General features: G+C 43.2%; 1 long non-coding RNA gene across 1 annotated transcript in view; it reads right to left on the bottom strand.

Moving 5' to 3' along the window:
- Window positions 1-16230, bottom strand: part of LOC104697215 — a 477817-nt gene that overhangs the window by 310777 nt on the left and 150810 nt on the right. The window contains exon 14 of the long non-coding RNA XR_005601811.1: window positions 843-997. This is a non-coding gene — a long non-coding RNA (uncharacterized LOC104697215). The remainder of the gene's footprint in view (window positions 1-842; window positions 998-16230) is intronic.

Raw genomic sequence — 16230 nt, 5'->3', positions numbered from 1 at the left:
TCCTGTGAGAGAGGAGAGAATTGCTGTAAGGTTCTGAGGATCCTGGTGATGTATGTATCTGGAAAGTCTCCATCTGTGCTCCTCTTCAGCTTGTCCCACCTCATACATGGCTCAACAATTCACATAAGGCTGGCATCAAGTAAAATGGAGAAGTCTCTTGTGAGAAAAGGATTTGTGTGGGGGGAAGGGGGATTGGTGGAGGAGGGAAGACGTTCAAGGAAAAAGAAAGAGGTCAAACGACCAAATGATTCGGAAGATGTAGTCCTTTATCTCACTGAAAGGCAACACACAGTGGACACTGCAGAGCTTGCTAGGGCCCAAGCTTAGGCTCTTTTCAGCCCTATGTTTTTCTAGCAAAGGGAGGAGTCCAGCAGATATTGCTGTATCTGACACTGAATAATACTGCTCTGCTGGATGTGCCAATGGAACAACTCCCACGTGGCTCAATTAATACATATGGGTGGCTCAATTCAGGCACTGCCCCTAAGTGGAAATTGAACCCCAACCGTAAGCTTGTCCTGGGTGCTCAGGAGGGCCAGACAGATGCCAGACTAATCCGTAATGTGCTAACATACTGCTTAATTCTTTCCTCTAGCACCAGCTGGGAACCCTCCTGAATGCAGGGGCTCTTCAGCTGCATCTTTTGCAGTAGCTCCTCTATGTTTTTGTAGTGGGCATTCTCCTGTTTCTTGGGCTGAAGTGTCTCAATGTGCCATCAGAGAAAGGGGCTGCCCTGCAGTTCTCTCCAGCCCAATCAAACTAGCACAAATGCCAAAGTAGGAGAACATTTTGTATGCTGAGATACTCAAACGAGACAGTGGTCTGATGATTGAGCTACTTACCTAATCTGCCTTCCTGAGATGGGTCATCTTGCACTGAGGAACAAAGTCTGCTTTTTCTTTTCTTAATGCATCAGGGCATTTTCCTTTTCAAGTAGTCTCTGTTCTTTCTCTTCTTCGACACATGCATGTGCTTCCCACCTCTCTGAAAGGAAGGGCTGCAACAGAAGAAAGGTTGCAATCATTAAAATCCCATCTGCAAAGAGTGCAACACCCAGTACCATCCTGTGCAAGCCCAGCAGGTAGAAATGAGACAGTCTGTCATGAAGCCACTGAGTGTGTTTGAGTCCTATTCCATTCAGATTGCTGATAAAAGCAAACCCAGGTGGGATCAGGCTGTCAAAGAAAAAGGCCAGTCTTTTAACTTGGATATTTAAACCAGATTTGAAATAAACATGCAGCCTGGCTCAATTCTTTCAGAAGACAGATGAGGGTAGGACAATGAATAACTGACTTTTTCTCCCTTTACCTGGCATTAAACTATGCGACACAGGGAACAGTCAGAGGACTAAGCAGATTTGAAACCTGGAGCAGACTGGATTCAGAAGAACCAGAATGCTTTGGGACTGAATACTCTTTATAAGTCCAGTCACCTTAGTCAGAGAGAAAAGGAAAGGGACACTCTATATCCTACAGTCAAGTTCAAGTGGTTTTTCTGTGCTTCAGTCTGCAGCCAAAGATCAAGGAGTTGGATGGATCTCCTAAGGAGCTGCATGTTAAGGATTGTGCCTCGTGCCAGAGGCTCTGAGAACCTCCACACTGAGACTGTTGGCCTCTCTGCAACTGGAAGTGCTGAACCTCATGTGACAAGAAGCTAGGCAATACTGAAGCAATTAAACAAGCTTCCCAAGGGAGAAGCCTTTCAAAGAGGCATCCTCTCGGTCACCCCAGGTCTTCCCCCATCTCTTGGCACCCCACAGAATTTTTTTGTGCTCTACCCCAGATCTTTCTCTTGCAGCCAAAACATGTTGCACAGGCAGGTGGCAAACAAAAGTATCCATCCCATTGGTATACAGGCAGATCAGGAGGGTCCTCTTCCATAAAAATATAATGACCTCAAAAGGAAATGAGGTGTTTTTTACTACCTGCCTTAAACACCACCGGAGTGCGCAATGAAACCAGCTTCAAGTCCAGAGCTGACACTTCTGAATGCTAACCAAACAACCAGCAGCACTCCGACTAGTCAATAAAAAGCATTACTAAGAGTTGCTTTTCTCCTCTAAGCCAAGTGGAAAAAAGCGGTGCCACAGAGTTGCTGATGATATATTTAGCAGTGTTTATCACAATAAACACAATCCTTTCCCGATTAAGAAACACAGTCCCCAGCGAGGCTCAGCACAGATCTTGTGGAGCCACACTGTGCATTGGTATGAGCCAAGTGCTGGTCAGGTGTCATATCAAGCCAACTGCTACACCCAGCAGTGTCTCAGTGCCCCCTAACCAAAATTCCAGCATTAAACTAATTAGCAGTATGCTCTTGCATTTATACATCCCCTGCAACCAGCAGGATAAAAGATAAATAAGTTGTTAGCCTCTCCTAAAGGCTTCCAGACTATTTATTTATAGACTCATTTATAGGTGCCCTTCACAGAAGCATCTGACCTTTTCATAATGATTACTGAACCTCTCCCATAAAGTCTGTGCATAATGAGACAGCATTATAGTGCCCATTTTAAAGAGATGAGAACATGGACTGAAAGCAAGTAAATGAAATGATTTGGTTGTGGATGCAAGCTGTTCCACAGACACATGCCAAACAAAGACACTATTGCTCTACCACATCTCCTTTAAAAGCCACTCAGACTGGTCAGGCAACGCTGGAAGAATTTTGTAAGGCTATAACAGCTACAGATCAGCCCTGGACCCAACAAAGGCAGTAATAAGATGCTCACAAAAAATCCATCCCCTCAAGCACCAGCAGCACCTTCTGATTACCGTTCCTCTTTGTGGAATGGACCTAGGAGTGACAAAACCACACTTTTGAGGCTGGCTTTCCTTGCAGTCTCCTAAGTTGCTCTTGGTGCACCTCTCAGGGTGGGCCAAGGTTTTCCCTGCCTGGAAATTAAGGCACGTTGGAGAGTCAGAGCGAAGCTTCATTTCAGTCCTTCAAACAAACCCATCACTCACAATACTTACCTTTCATTTGCCATCAGTGAAACAGAGGTTTCTGTACTTACATTTGCCCTTAAGTAATAACTGCAAGCTTGATTCCTTTCTGCACCACCATTCTGGAAAATTTTCAGGTTTTTTCCACAGGTAAAGATGCTAACTTGTCACCAAGAAAATGCAAAGAAGGTACTGCTAGAGCCGCATCTGGGTGACAAATTGAACCTCTCTATTTCTAGAGGATAACTGGTTGGAAACCTTCATCCCAGAGCACTGAGAATCACCAAATGAAACAAAAGATGTGGGAAAACTCACTGACTTTCATTATCAGAAATGAAGGAGTCAATTAAGATCAACTGCAAATTAAGCATTGTCGTGTCCTAACTTTGTGCTTTTTGCCACAGAAGCAGCTGTCATCTCTGCTAAAAATTTTGCAGGAAATAGAAGAAACATAAGGACCACCCTAAAAATTCCTTCCAGCTTGATGTTTGTGCCAGAGTATTTTCTGTCCAAATTTAGATTAAAAAAAAAGAAAATGAAAACAAGCCTTAAACTTTCTCCACTGATAAGAAACAGAAGCACAGGCATAACATGTTTCTCCCCTGAAGGTAATTTGTTAACAAGCCCATGGAAATGTCCTCAATACTACTCTTGCCCAATGTTGAAGGGATGCACTCCTGAGGAACATATTTTTCTCTTGAGCTGTGCTGTCAACAACCTCTTTTCCTATATACAGGATCATGAAATAGTGGAAATGGGTAAATCTGGCCCATTTCTTTTTACACCAAAACAGCTTCCAGAATAGCATGAAATATCCTCTCACCTCTCATGTCCCAGAGTGCCACGTTTAAGGCATCCAGGAATTAAGCAGTAATGATGTCACAGATAGCAAAGAATAACACAGCAGACAGCTTGAGGGCACTTTATGAAGGATTTCAAGACCTCACAGGAAGCCATTGCTCTGTCCCCATATAGTGTGTACATGTTATTAATAGATATTTATCTTCCAAAGGAAACAAGAAGAAGAATAAGTGTACAGTCAAAGAAACTGAGAGGATAATTACTTCAAAAGTATAACTAGGTGATCACAAGCTGTTTTGAAAGGATGCCTTCTGTGATATGCCATACTTTTCCTAAAAATGCCAGGCCCTCTCAGGTGTCCCATACAGTCAACATGGCAAATTCATGGTGATGTTGACTGAAACTAGAGCCAGGGGTAAGAAGATAAGAGTGAGTTCTGCAAGTGCCCATTTTTTTAAGGCATATTTGAGGAGTCAAGGATTTTCAATTTTGAGATAAATTATATGTTTAAAACTAAAAAAAATCAGTTATTTAGGTCAAATAAAGTTCTTTCAACACCCTGGGGTTGTCTTTTCTTCCAATTACAACCACCAGAGGTTTTGATTACCTTGTTTCCTGTTTTTGTCCTGTAAACCAAAAGGAAAAAACAAGCAAACCAAACCATGTTATTCATACCGTTTTGTTCTACATTAAGGTTTTGTACTAATGACACTTAAGAGCTGGGATTTCCATCCCAAATGGTTAATGACCTGATTTTATACTGTAGTATTCTATATGAAACAACTCCCAAGGGCATTACCATGCACATAACTCCAGACATCTGTACCACATTAACTAAACCAAATTCTCAAGTAGCTGCTCAAAAGCTATGTACAGGACCCAGCCCTCACCTTACATTGCAGCCTGGCTTCAGTGAGAGAAACAGCACCATGATGTTGTGTTACATTATATGGTCTATAAAGTATTTGGTTTTATTGCTTTCCTCTTTTTTTTTGATACCTTGAAGAAAGATAAGAGTAAGAGAGGGATGCATACAAAGCAGTTTTATTGTCTGTGCCCTCACTGGGTTACACAAAGATTCAGTGCTTGCTTTCAGCTTTATTATTATTATTATTATTATTATTATTATTATTATTATTTTAAATAAGAAAAACCTTGCAGGAGACATGGAAACAGTCAGGATTATTTGTTCAACTGATATGAGGCCTCTTAGGCTGGTTTCTGGTTTTAAGCTATCATTTTGGCAAATAAAGATTAGACTATTTCCAGACAACAGTGGATGTGCTAAGCCACCTTGTAGTGCCTGCAGAAATGGAGGAACAAACGAAGGAAGAAAATATCTTTGCTATCTAGACCTGATCACAAGTGTACCCTTTGCCAGGATACTTAGTGAATATTTTGCTGCTTTGTGCTTTTTGCAGCTTGTGGAAAGACTCTACAAGCACAAGAGATTGTGCTGTAACAAGCAATATTATAACTAAAAGGCAGAGAGGCCTTGCAGGGAGGTGTTTAAGAGGTGTCTGGATCTGGCACTGAGTGATGTGGTTCAGTGGTTTAAGGGCTACAGTGGCAGTGCTGGGGGCACAGTTGGACTTGATCTTAAAGGTCTCTTCCAACCTTGATATGTCCTGGGGGGCACCAGGCACAGCATCGCCAGCCGGGCAAGGGAGAGGACTGTCCTGCTCTGCTCTGCACTGGGGCAGCCTCACCTCCAGTGCTGGGGGCAGTTCTGGGTGCTACAGTGCAAGAAAGATATTGAGCTATCAGACAGTATCCAAAGGAGGGGAAAAAAGATGATGAAAGGTCTGAGGGTGACAAGGATTGGCTGAGGTCAGTGGTTTGTTCAGCCTGGAGAAGAGGAGATTGAGGGGAGACCTCACTGTAGTTACAACTTCCTTGTGAGGGGAAGAGGAGGGGCAGACACGCATCTCTTCTCTGTGATGGCCAGTGACAGGACCCGAGGGAATGGCCTGAAGCTGTGTCTGGGGAGGTTTAGGTTTGATATTAGGAAAAGGTTCTTCACCCAGAGGGTGGCTGAACACTGGAACAGTCCACAGGGAAGTGCTCACAGCACCAAGCCTGACAGAGTTCAAGAAGCCTTTGGACAATGGTCTCAGGTACATGGTGTGATTCCTGGGTTGTCCTGTGCAGGGCTAGGAGGTGGAATTTGATTACCCTAGTGGGTCCCTTTCAACTCAAATATTCTCTGTTTTTGTGATTAAAATCTCAAAAATACTTTTGGTGGGTCTTAGAGGGTACTTATTCAGCAAAGAAAGACTTTTCATACTTCTAAATGTTGCTTTTTTTCATTTACCTTGAAGAGCCAGTGTTTTGCTCCAAATGATATGAGAGCCTGCCTGTGGAGGAAAGTGGTGAGGAAAAAGGATGAACCAAAGCAAACCCAGCCTTTCTCTACTTCCTGGATTCCCAGTAGATGCCATTAAACAGCAATAGCTGGTATCCTGAGTCAAGTAAGTGCAGGCTAAATCTTTACTGAGAAGGGCTGACCTGAGCTGCTGTCACACAGCAGCAGTGCAAACAGCCCATCTGGAGGTGGACATGTTTATGACCTGAGTTTGCAACACATTGCTAAATTCTACAACCATGCCCTTACCTCCATTTCAGCCAGCAACACACAGAGGTGCCAAGTCACATTTGCCTTTCCTTTGAGAGATGTTCTGCTCTTTTTCTCTGAGGTCCTAGCTGTAACACACCTGGGCTCTCCAGGGAAATATGGACCTGCGTTGCACAAAAAATTAGGCTGAAGATGGGTGATGGCGCAGTGTAAGACACACACCTCTTGTGTTCAATGCACAGCATTTAAAGGGGAAGAGGAAAGCTTTAGTTGGGGTCCCACAGCTCAGCATCACCCCTCCAACCAAGGCTTGACAAACTGCAGTACTAATTACCCTTGCTAAAATGTTGGGTGAAGAGTTCCAGCTTCTACTGAAGGGCTGCTAAGTTTATTCTCAAGTTTTAAGCAGCATTTAAGTGGTCAAAAAGGTTTGTTCTAGACCCAATATTTCACCTGCACCAGAGCAATACAGTATTTCTTGCTTATATGAGCATTTCAGTGTGATTGACTTTGGGTTACAGGGAGCTGAAGGCATGTCAGACCTGTTTCATTCTGACATTTATTTGTGCAATGAAATCCAAGGATCTTTCCTTTTGTCTTTTTTTTTTCCCTATGTGCTTCACTCAGTACTCTCTCTGTGACACTGAAATCCATCACGCTGCTAGCCCTGGTGTACCCATTAGATTGTACGTGCCAACAATGCTAGAGCTCTGTGATGGAGGAAAGACAGCAGTGAGAAAAAAAAATATATATGTGGCCTGAGGAAGTAAATTTTAATTTCTTCCCAATCTTTCCCTGATTTAGGGTAAGATTCTCTCACCCTTAATCATGCTGTGATACACTAACCTCCCTCTCAAGGAGGAGGCGATGAATAAATGCCATGCAGCCAGAGGCACTTTTCCTCCCATTCATTCAAGCACTGCACAAGATGCCCAAAGCAGCCCTTCATAGCATTAACCTGCCCAATGGAGAGACATGTCCACAAAAAGAGCCATTTCCTCAATTAAAGAAAATTAGAGGGACAATTAGAGAGAAGAGTCTCTTTCCCACTCCTGATTACTGACAGACACACAAAGCCACACAGCTCCAGGGTCTGGAATGGAAGCCAAGTAGTCCTCTAACATTTCCCGTGCAAGCTCCTGCATCACTTTTTACTGTGCCCCTCCAAGCTCCCCCTCCAGAAGTGGGTTGAAATGGAGTCCTTATGGCTGATGCCTGGAATTTCAGAGCCCTGCTGCAACTGCTGATGAGTAACCAGCAGAATGAGCCTTCCTTGGGTGTGAAGGAGAAAGCTCACATGGAGGACGATGCAGAAGGGACTCCCCATCACTACCTGTGTGCTGCTGGAGACAGAACAAACATCATTCCCCACTGTTGCAAATCCTGTTAGTGTTCAGCAGTTTCTCTGCCTGCTTACCAAGTGCCACAGAGGATGGCAATCCATACAGGCAGTGTTTGTGTGTAGGGTGGCAAGCCAGCCTTGCCAAGGCTGTGTGCTCTCAAATGTGCAGCAACATGGAGGTAGGAGGAGCATTTAGGGGCAGATATGCAATGATGGCTCACTTAAGCTGTGTGAGGCTAGAGGCTCTACTGCTAATTTATCCAAGGCCTTTCACACACAGCTCTAGGTGATTTGTGTTCAATTTGGCTTGAACTTCTTTCACAGGCAGTGGTCCAAAATAATAGCAAGCTGAAATAGCTGAGAGCAAGTGCTCATTTCCACTGCCTCTGGTGGATGGGAGCACCATTAGCATTCCTGGGTTCAGCCTACTGCAAACACACATGGTTTTTGTCAGATGACGCTGGGTAGCAATGCGCTCCAAAAGAGTTCAGCTCTGCTGTTCCCAGTTTGAGACAACTAATCCTAGTGACACCCAATTCTCCACCCCCCTCAGGGCTGCAGGAAAGTCAGGCCATGATGGGGAAAGATGCAACACTGTTTTAACCAGAATATAGATGCTCAAGCTTGTCTTTAGTCGCCATTGAATGAAGGGTCTCTTCAGTGCCCAGGGACATCTGCTGTCCACCTGAGTCATGGTGCTTGAATTCTGGCAGAATCAGCAGAGACAAAGATGACAAAATACAGAGCAGGGTGGGGGAAGGAAAGGAACAGTCTCAGGCAAGAGTTAAATGGAGTGAGAAGGCTAAAAACAGATAAATGAGTCTTATCTGGAATAACAAAGTAATGGGGAGGAAGGGAGGGGAGAAAAAATACAAAGTGAGCAGCAACGGGATTCACAGAAAAAGAAGTAGAAGGTGGTTAGGAGGCAGTGGAACAGCTAAGACATATGCAGAAAGAAACAAAGGAAGAGAAAATGTAGAAAAAATTTAGAAAAATTCTGTAACCCCAGCCTTGCATTTAGGCTGTTATTCGAAATTAAACACAAAAAGTCACAGAAATGACAGGGCACGTTCAAAAAACTCTGTATGAACATCTCTCACTCCAGGCAAAGCATACCTATTTGTTCTTGTCTGCTACTACTATGAACGAGTTGCACTGTGCACAGATTTCTGAGCACATGGCATTTTGCAGGGCCAGGCAGCTGGATCTCTTTGCAGCTCGTGCAGCAGTGGTCTTTCTAGGTAGCAAAGCCAGATGATATCACCCTCCTTTTCAAGCAACTACTGCTCTTATCTACCAAGGCAGGGTTGCAAACACCAGCCCCACCTTCCCAACCAGCTTTTATTGACCTTGTCCCATTTGCAAAGTTTACCCTGAAAAAAAGACTAAGATGTGATGGAGAGTGACCAAAAGACAGTTTTCGAGCCCTATTTTATTACAGATCTCCTCTGATGGAGATCTTCCATGATGAAGCAGCTCTTCCCTCAGCTGTGGTGTTTATAGAACTGCTCTTGTGCAATCCCTGCTCGTCTTTCCCTGAGCTTAAGTACCATCTTTCTTCACTGACAGACTCTCTCCTATACTTGGATAGACAAAACTTGTAAGAATTGACATACTTGTCAGATTTGTTCAGGTTAAGAATGACTGGGAAGGCAAAAAAAAAAACCAGAAGAGGATTACTACATACACCCTATTTCCTTTGGAAACCAAGCTAAAAGCATTATAGATAGGCTTAGAAAACAGTTACACCCATTAATCTTTGATTGACCTTCCTGATGCTATCAAAACTGAGAGCAGTGAACCGTGCGTTTTCCACTTGATTTGTTGTGTTCTTGTTCACTAGGTTAAAATCTAGGACATGTCTTGAAAGACAACTGTTTGACTGGGGCAGCCAGAAACCCATCTGCTTGATGATGCTATTCCATACTACCTGTTATATTTCCTAAAGCACTTAGCCTCTCCCAATGGCAGAGGGACTGCCAGCTCCAGAGGGTCACAGCTTAGTGACACAAGTCTGACTCACAGAACAGGAGTTGTCACTACTGCAAACCAAATTCAGGGCTCCAGTGGCATCTCATGTCATTAATAGGGCTAATGAGGATTTGTCTGAATCAGGTTCAGAAAGTCAGGGAAGAGTTTAAGGCACTTTCAGACGTTAAGTGCTTCTTGCATCTCACCAAATTTCTGCATGTATGAAAATTCTAACCTCTGAAACAACAGACTGTAAATACAAGAATCCAGGGATAGACAGAAGGGCTGGAGATGCACAAGTCAAATGCTCCATGCCAGACACCACTTCTGTGCTCAGGAGCCTGACAGTCAGCTACGCTACATCTGCTGATCAGCTGCAGCTTGCTGCTGCCTGTGCCAACAGAGCATTTCCCAAATTCTGCCATTAGCACAACCCAGGAACTATGTCCAACAGGCAGTTTCCATGTGGGCATGCAGCTCAGCTGAAGGAGTTTAACAGTGTGGACAAGGTCAAGTCCTGCCAGCTGGCCTGAGAACCAAAACCTGCTCTCTGCTACTGTTTAATCTACGAGCGCAGATGTTGCCCACAGCTCATGGCAGCCCTGACAGTGCCCACTTCTTCACATGCCATCCACCACTTACTTTCTCCAACTTGAAACACTGAAAAGCTGTCCCATTCTTTAAGGATCACCGTCCCATACTGTCCCACCCTTTTATCACATACATGAAGCTACCCCAAAACACACCTGTACCTGAAAAAGTAATCTCTACAGATGGTAGTTACCAGTCCTTTCCCAGTTTCTCCATTTCCAAGTGAGGTGGCTAATATTTTACAGAGATGCTGCTGTTTTGTCTGCTATCATGTTCTAGGTGCCTCTATATTGCTGAATTTTAATCTGTTTTGCACACACAGGAGAAGGTTTTCTGGTTTGTGGTTCAAAGGAATAACTGCACAACCTGATATAGAGGCAGCCACCACTGGCTATTGCTTACAGAGAGCTCTAAGCAGTCATTAATCTTATCAAACAGAAAGTGAAATATTTTGATATGTTTCAGGAGAAATTCTCTGATGCACCCATAGGTGAATGCCTGATTTCATAGTTCATGCAAATGCATTACTTCATAGTTATTGCATTGTCACAGGTGATATATACTATTAAGATGTTTTCTCTTGGGTTTTTTTATAATCTCTCCTGAAAGCAAGTCATTATTCAATGAGAAGTAACATCACTGAAAATTTGTATTCCTGCATAGTTCCACCCTGTTGGCTGGCTTCACTTAGGTCTCAAAAAATGTAAGTTTTCTTATTGTCATGATGCTGCTGTACAATGTCGCTTCACTGCAATCAGGGTGTTATTCTGGTGGGACCAATACGGGCTTTCACTCTCTTGACATCTGACTGCCTTTCTCAAAGGAGCTTAATTACTGATCTTTAGTACATCTGCAGCACGAACTAGCTAGATTCTGAAAACACCTCTCAATAGGAATTCCATCTTCCAGCTGAAGAATCCATGTGGCCCAAAAAACATGGGAAAAAGCAGATGTTAGGAGATGTGAGGGAGGACTTTGCAGTGTCCTATCTCTGGCTGAAGTCAAGTGACAATAGGTGTTGAGATTTCAACACTTTTAGACCTGGGAGTTCACTTTCCAGCTAGCTCTACTGCTTTTCAAAATTGGTCTTGTTTATCCTGGTGCTAACATGAGGTGTGAAAATGAGGTATGTATTTATCCAATCTCAGTGATCAGGCTTGTCAGCCTGCACTCCAGGACAATCCAGAAAACTTGTCAGGCTGCAAATCTGTCTTACTGACTTCTAATAGTAAGCTCTTCCCACAGTATTATAATACCAATTCAGCTATCAGAGAAAAAGCACACTTTCTGTGTCCTGAAAAACTGAAGGGTTCTTGGGTTTTGTTGTCCAAAGGGAAAAATAGACAGAATGCTGTTCAGGCTGACATTTAAACTGCCTTTCCAAAAAAATTCTGCAAGAGCAAATGTATAGAAACGGTACAGAAGAAAAGTGCTTCTGTTGGCTCTTCAGTCTGAGCCATGGCACTATTTCAAGGCTGATAGACCACAGGAGAGCTAGATGCTCCTGGACAGTTTTGGCATTAAAGATGTGGCTAAGATAAATAGCCAAGCCCTATAGAAGAGTGTTTTCACAGCTCACCCAGCCTGGCAGCTGGGCCGTGCTAAAACATCAAAGCATAAAAAATTGGCTCAAGCCACCTGCCCAATCCAAAATTCAAACAGTGGAACCATCCTAGGCAATTAGGGAGAGGCTTATCACTAGGCAAAGGCTGTGTGCTGTATTCTTTGCAGCAAAAAGAAAACCAGCTTTGTGAGTAGAGTATCTCTAACACTATTAATTCATGGAGGGAGGAAGCCTATGTAATCACCTTCATAAAGAAAGGCAGGTCTGAAGCATCGAGTTTCACATTTTTTCAGAGATTCAGCACACAGCAGTTGCCCTTGGTCTTAATGAGGTGAGGAAGATGGGATTTCTCCGGTGCTGTCACAAGGGCATGGATCACTGAGAATTCCTGTGGCCAAGCACAGTTTCTCTATTTGAGCATTTTTAAAAAATTTTGTCCCGTCACTATCCATCCTGCAAAACTTATCAATGTTGCTGTTGAATTCATTTACATTCAAGATACTAAAAAGTTCAAAAGAGTCAATGTTAACACTTTGCAAAATTGAAACCCAATGTAAACAAGTAGACTCAAAATTCCTTTAGTCTGGGTATGGGGGAAAATGCAACTTTTTTAAACCTGACCAAAAATTTGAATGCACATATAAGCTATGAAGCTCTTGACTAATAGAGAGTGTAGGAGGTACCCAGAAGAGACAGAAGAGTGGGTAGGATGGATTCTCACTCTCCTAAACCACAGAGAGATCAAACAAAAAACAGGCCCAGAGAAGACAAATCTTGAAGGTCTGCTTGGAAGACTTTCACTGATCAGGGAAACACATGGATTAATGGTGTCTGTTCCTTTGTGTCTCATCCAGGCTATGACTGCGCAGCCCAGAAATGCCATGCTGACAAACTCCCAGGGCACTGAAGCTTTCTTCAGCTTCTAAAGTCAAAAAGAGGGAAATATGCTTTGCTAGGGCAGAGCAGTAGTCTAAGTAATGCTAAAACAGCACACATCTTTAAAGGCTTTTTAATTTCAGTGGTATCTTTTGTATCCCAAGGAAAATATAAGCAACCTCATTCTCATCACTACTGCTTATGTAAACTGCTCTCTCCCTCCTTTCCTAGCCATTTGGAAAGCCTTTTTTTCTAGGTATTTTTTTCTTTTGTTTGGACGAGGCTGTAAGCCTAATGCAGGAAGGACAAGCTTCAGTGGGCAACCTGTGTCTCATTTCAAACAGCAGATGAGAGGGAAGAGCAGCTAGACTATAACAGAAGGCCATGAGGTTTCCACTCATTCACCAGGACACTCAGTGAAGGACCACCTTCCAAGAGGAAGAGCTCAGTATCCTCCTCTGCGCAGGAGTGCAGGTGGTGGCAGATGAGCCCTGTGCAGCCACAGTGATGCCTGTAGCCTGCAGCAAAGCAGAACCTCATGTGCGTACATAGATCCATGTGCAATTTCTGCCTGGTTACTTCCATTGAGAACCTGATTCAACTGTATTTGGCACTGGCACAGCACTCCAAAAAGCTCTGGGTAGAGAGGAGACACTGCCTAACTGGATGTGTTTTCATGTGCACTTTGCTTCATTTTATAAACCACCACTAATGTTGAAGCCCAGACACTGCACCTCAGCACATTTAAATCCTCCTGTGGGAAGGCTAGTGACAGAGCTGGTATATCACCTTCTTGCTTATGGACAAAATTCATCATCCAAAGTAATTTAAACAATTCAGGATGGTCAAGTTCATCATGACAACGACTGTGACTAAGACCCTGTCTGAGGCAATCACACTCAGAGCCTTTTTACATTTTTTGCTAAGGGAGAGGCAGAATGCCAGGATACAGGAAACCAGCTGCTCTGGAGTTCCTGTTTCTCTCTAAGGCTCAAGAATGAGGTCATGGTGTCTGATTAAGGCACTTCAGCAAGGTATCTGAGATGAAACTGGATAGGCAATGTTCAGAGTTCTCCAGCTTCAAAGTGTGTGCTCATCAGCCTGCAGCAATCCCTAGAAAGAATCTGGAACTTGTATGGCCAATGACAGTCCTTACACTGACCTTCTCATTGCTGCAGCTGTGGCTCTGCTTTTGTGTAGGTCACTGGAGTCCAGCACTACAGTCACAGAGAGCAAAGGAATCACAGAGCAATAATTATTTAGTCTCCATCAACCAGTAACATCAGGCAACATGCTGGACACTGATAAGCATAGTTGCAGTTTATCTCTGGTTGAGCAGGATATAGATCCTTCAGGCTTTTTTCTCCTCTTGCACGCCCCCTCCAAAACCAGAGAACCACTCATGGTCAGCACTGTTTAAGGTGATGGGAATCAGCTCCCTTAGCTGGAGCTGTTCTTATTTTCTGTCTCCTCATGTGTTTTCTTTTTCTAAAAGGACAGGTAATTACTCAGGACCCAAAAATCTATGTCAAAACAATCAGTAGTGACATCTTGTTGACTCCAGAGAAACTGCAGCAGAAATTAGTCTGACTTCACTATTCTCCTTTTCTTTGTAACAAATGGAACAACCTATGGAGGCCCCGACTGTAGGCAGCACCAAGCAAGAGCCTGCTCCAGCCACTCCTGTGGGGTTTGATCCCTCTGAGATGCCATTTTTCTCATGGGATTCTCCCTAGCGGTGTCTCCCTGCCTTTCTCCTCCTTCCCTGTCCACAGGCTGTCACAAGATCAAGGGTCACTGCTGAAATTAGGCTCAAGGAAAAAAAAAAAAAAAGAAAGCCAAGAACAAGAAAAGTTCTCTTTCTGAATTTGGGAAAATACACATAGCTCCTCTTGCTGTCCACCCTATGTACAGAGGACTGGGCAGGGATGTTAGCAGAGAGCTTTGACAGACAGGTAAATAGATCTTTATCCTTCCTCTAAATGCTGCTTCATTCTGAACCTTCTTCTGCCCAAAACTCTTTATAGTCTAACCAAAACCAGCCCATTACAAGAAAGGGAAGGACAGAAAAGGAATTGTAGTGGTAGATGTTAGTTTGGCAAATAAACCACCAAAAAAAGTGTGAAGAAAAATATTTTCTCCTGAAGCAGGGGGGCTTGTTCATCATTTACCTCATGTGTTTACCCTTGGGCTATCATTATATTAGCCACATTTCCTGACTGAGCTGGAGCACCTGGTAACTATAGTAACCACATTTTCATATCTGCCCATAAATTCCCTCAGTTCTAATTAGGACACCCATTTATAACAGCAATAACAACAGAAATTACAGCAGACTTAGCTCAGATGCAGTCACCTCTCTCTCCCTCCTGACACAGAAATGACCCCTATCTGAGTAGTTCTTATACCGGAAGATGTCACTTATGGCACAAAGCCTACTTTACTTGCCACTTCAGCCACTTTGTATCCATCTGCTATGCTGCCTGTAGCTTCTCACTTTCCAGGAAGCCTGTTCATCAGTCTTCCAGTTCAAACAAAAGCCAGTGAGCTTCACATCAGGCTGCCTAAACCTGTTTTTTCTTGATAGAAGAAAGAACTCACACCTTGCCTACAACAATATCGCACACACAGCACTATTGCAGATTTTACAAACAGTGGGTGAATGCTATTACAAGCAGAAGGCCTAAGCAGTTCAGTTTACAAATTTACCTATGCAATCCAGACAGTTTTGAAGAGAGGATAAACCATGTCATCCAAAACAAATGATAGGTAAATGATGAAGCAGCAATGTGCAAGAAATCAAGACCAAGTAATAAACAATTGCAAAGTTCAATGGCCCAGTGTATTTCACCACAAATTATTTCCTTCTCTATGAAACAATAAAGCTGAGTGAACAATTTGAAGCCTGCTGACATGATTTAAAAAGATGGATGGGCTGGTAGGTAGCCAAGAGTGTTCGCCTTATTGTTCACGGAGTCACTGCTCAGAAGTACATTTGTCTTGGAGTCTACGTGAATTATTGTCAAAAAAGTGACAAATCTCTTTCTCAATTTAGGCTATACCATGCAGGCCTTACATGGCTTTCTTTTGCTAGAAGAAAAAAGAATTTCAGCTGTGTACTGGCAAAGATAAGATCTCTGCACAGGTCAAGAGAGCAGCACTGCTTTGTCTTTAGAGTTGGTAAACTGGTTTCCATTAGAAATTTTTCTCTTGCTAGAAAAGCACATCACTTATTATAACTTATCCATGACTACCAATAAGACTATCTTCTCATGAACCTTTATCCACTTTTCCTCTACATTCCCTGGAGGCTGAGGGAACTGGGTAAGAAAGCATACTGGACCTTGGACTCCTTAGACTGTGGTTGCAAAAAGCAGATAGGGTTTGTTCATTGCATTCTATTTTATAGCTTAATCTGCTCTTTACACCAAGTAATAAGAGCTTTTGAAGTGAACAGTGTTGTGATGAGAAAATGTAAACTTTAGTGAATTGCCACAGAAAGATTCCAGTTATTTGCCAATTTAGTCATCAAGCACCATTCAGAAGTGTGGATAGAAAATGTGGT

Source organism: Corvus cornix, chromosome 4 (assembly GCF_000738735.6).
Source record: "Corvus cornix cornix isolate S_Up_H32 chromosome 4, ASM73873v5, whole genome shotgun sequence".
Classification (NCBI taxonomy): Eukaryota; Metazoa; Chordata; class Aves; order Passeriformes; family Corvidae; genus Corvus; species Corvus cornix.
This window is presented reverse-complemented; position numbering and strand designations above follow the sequence as displayed.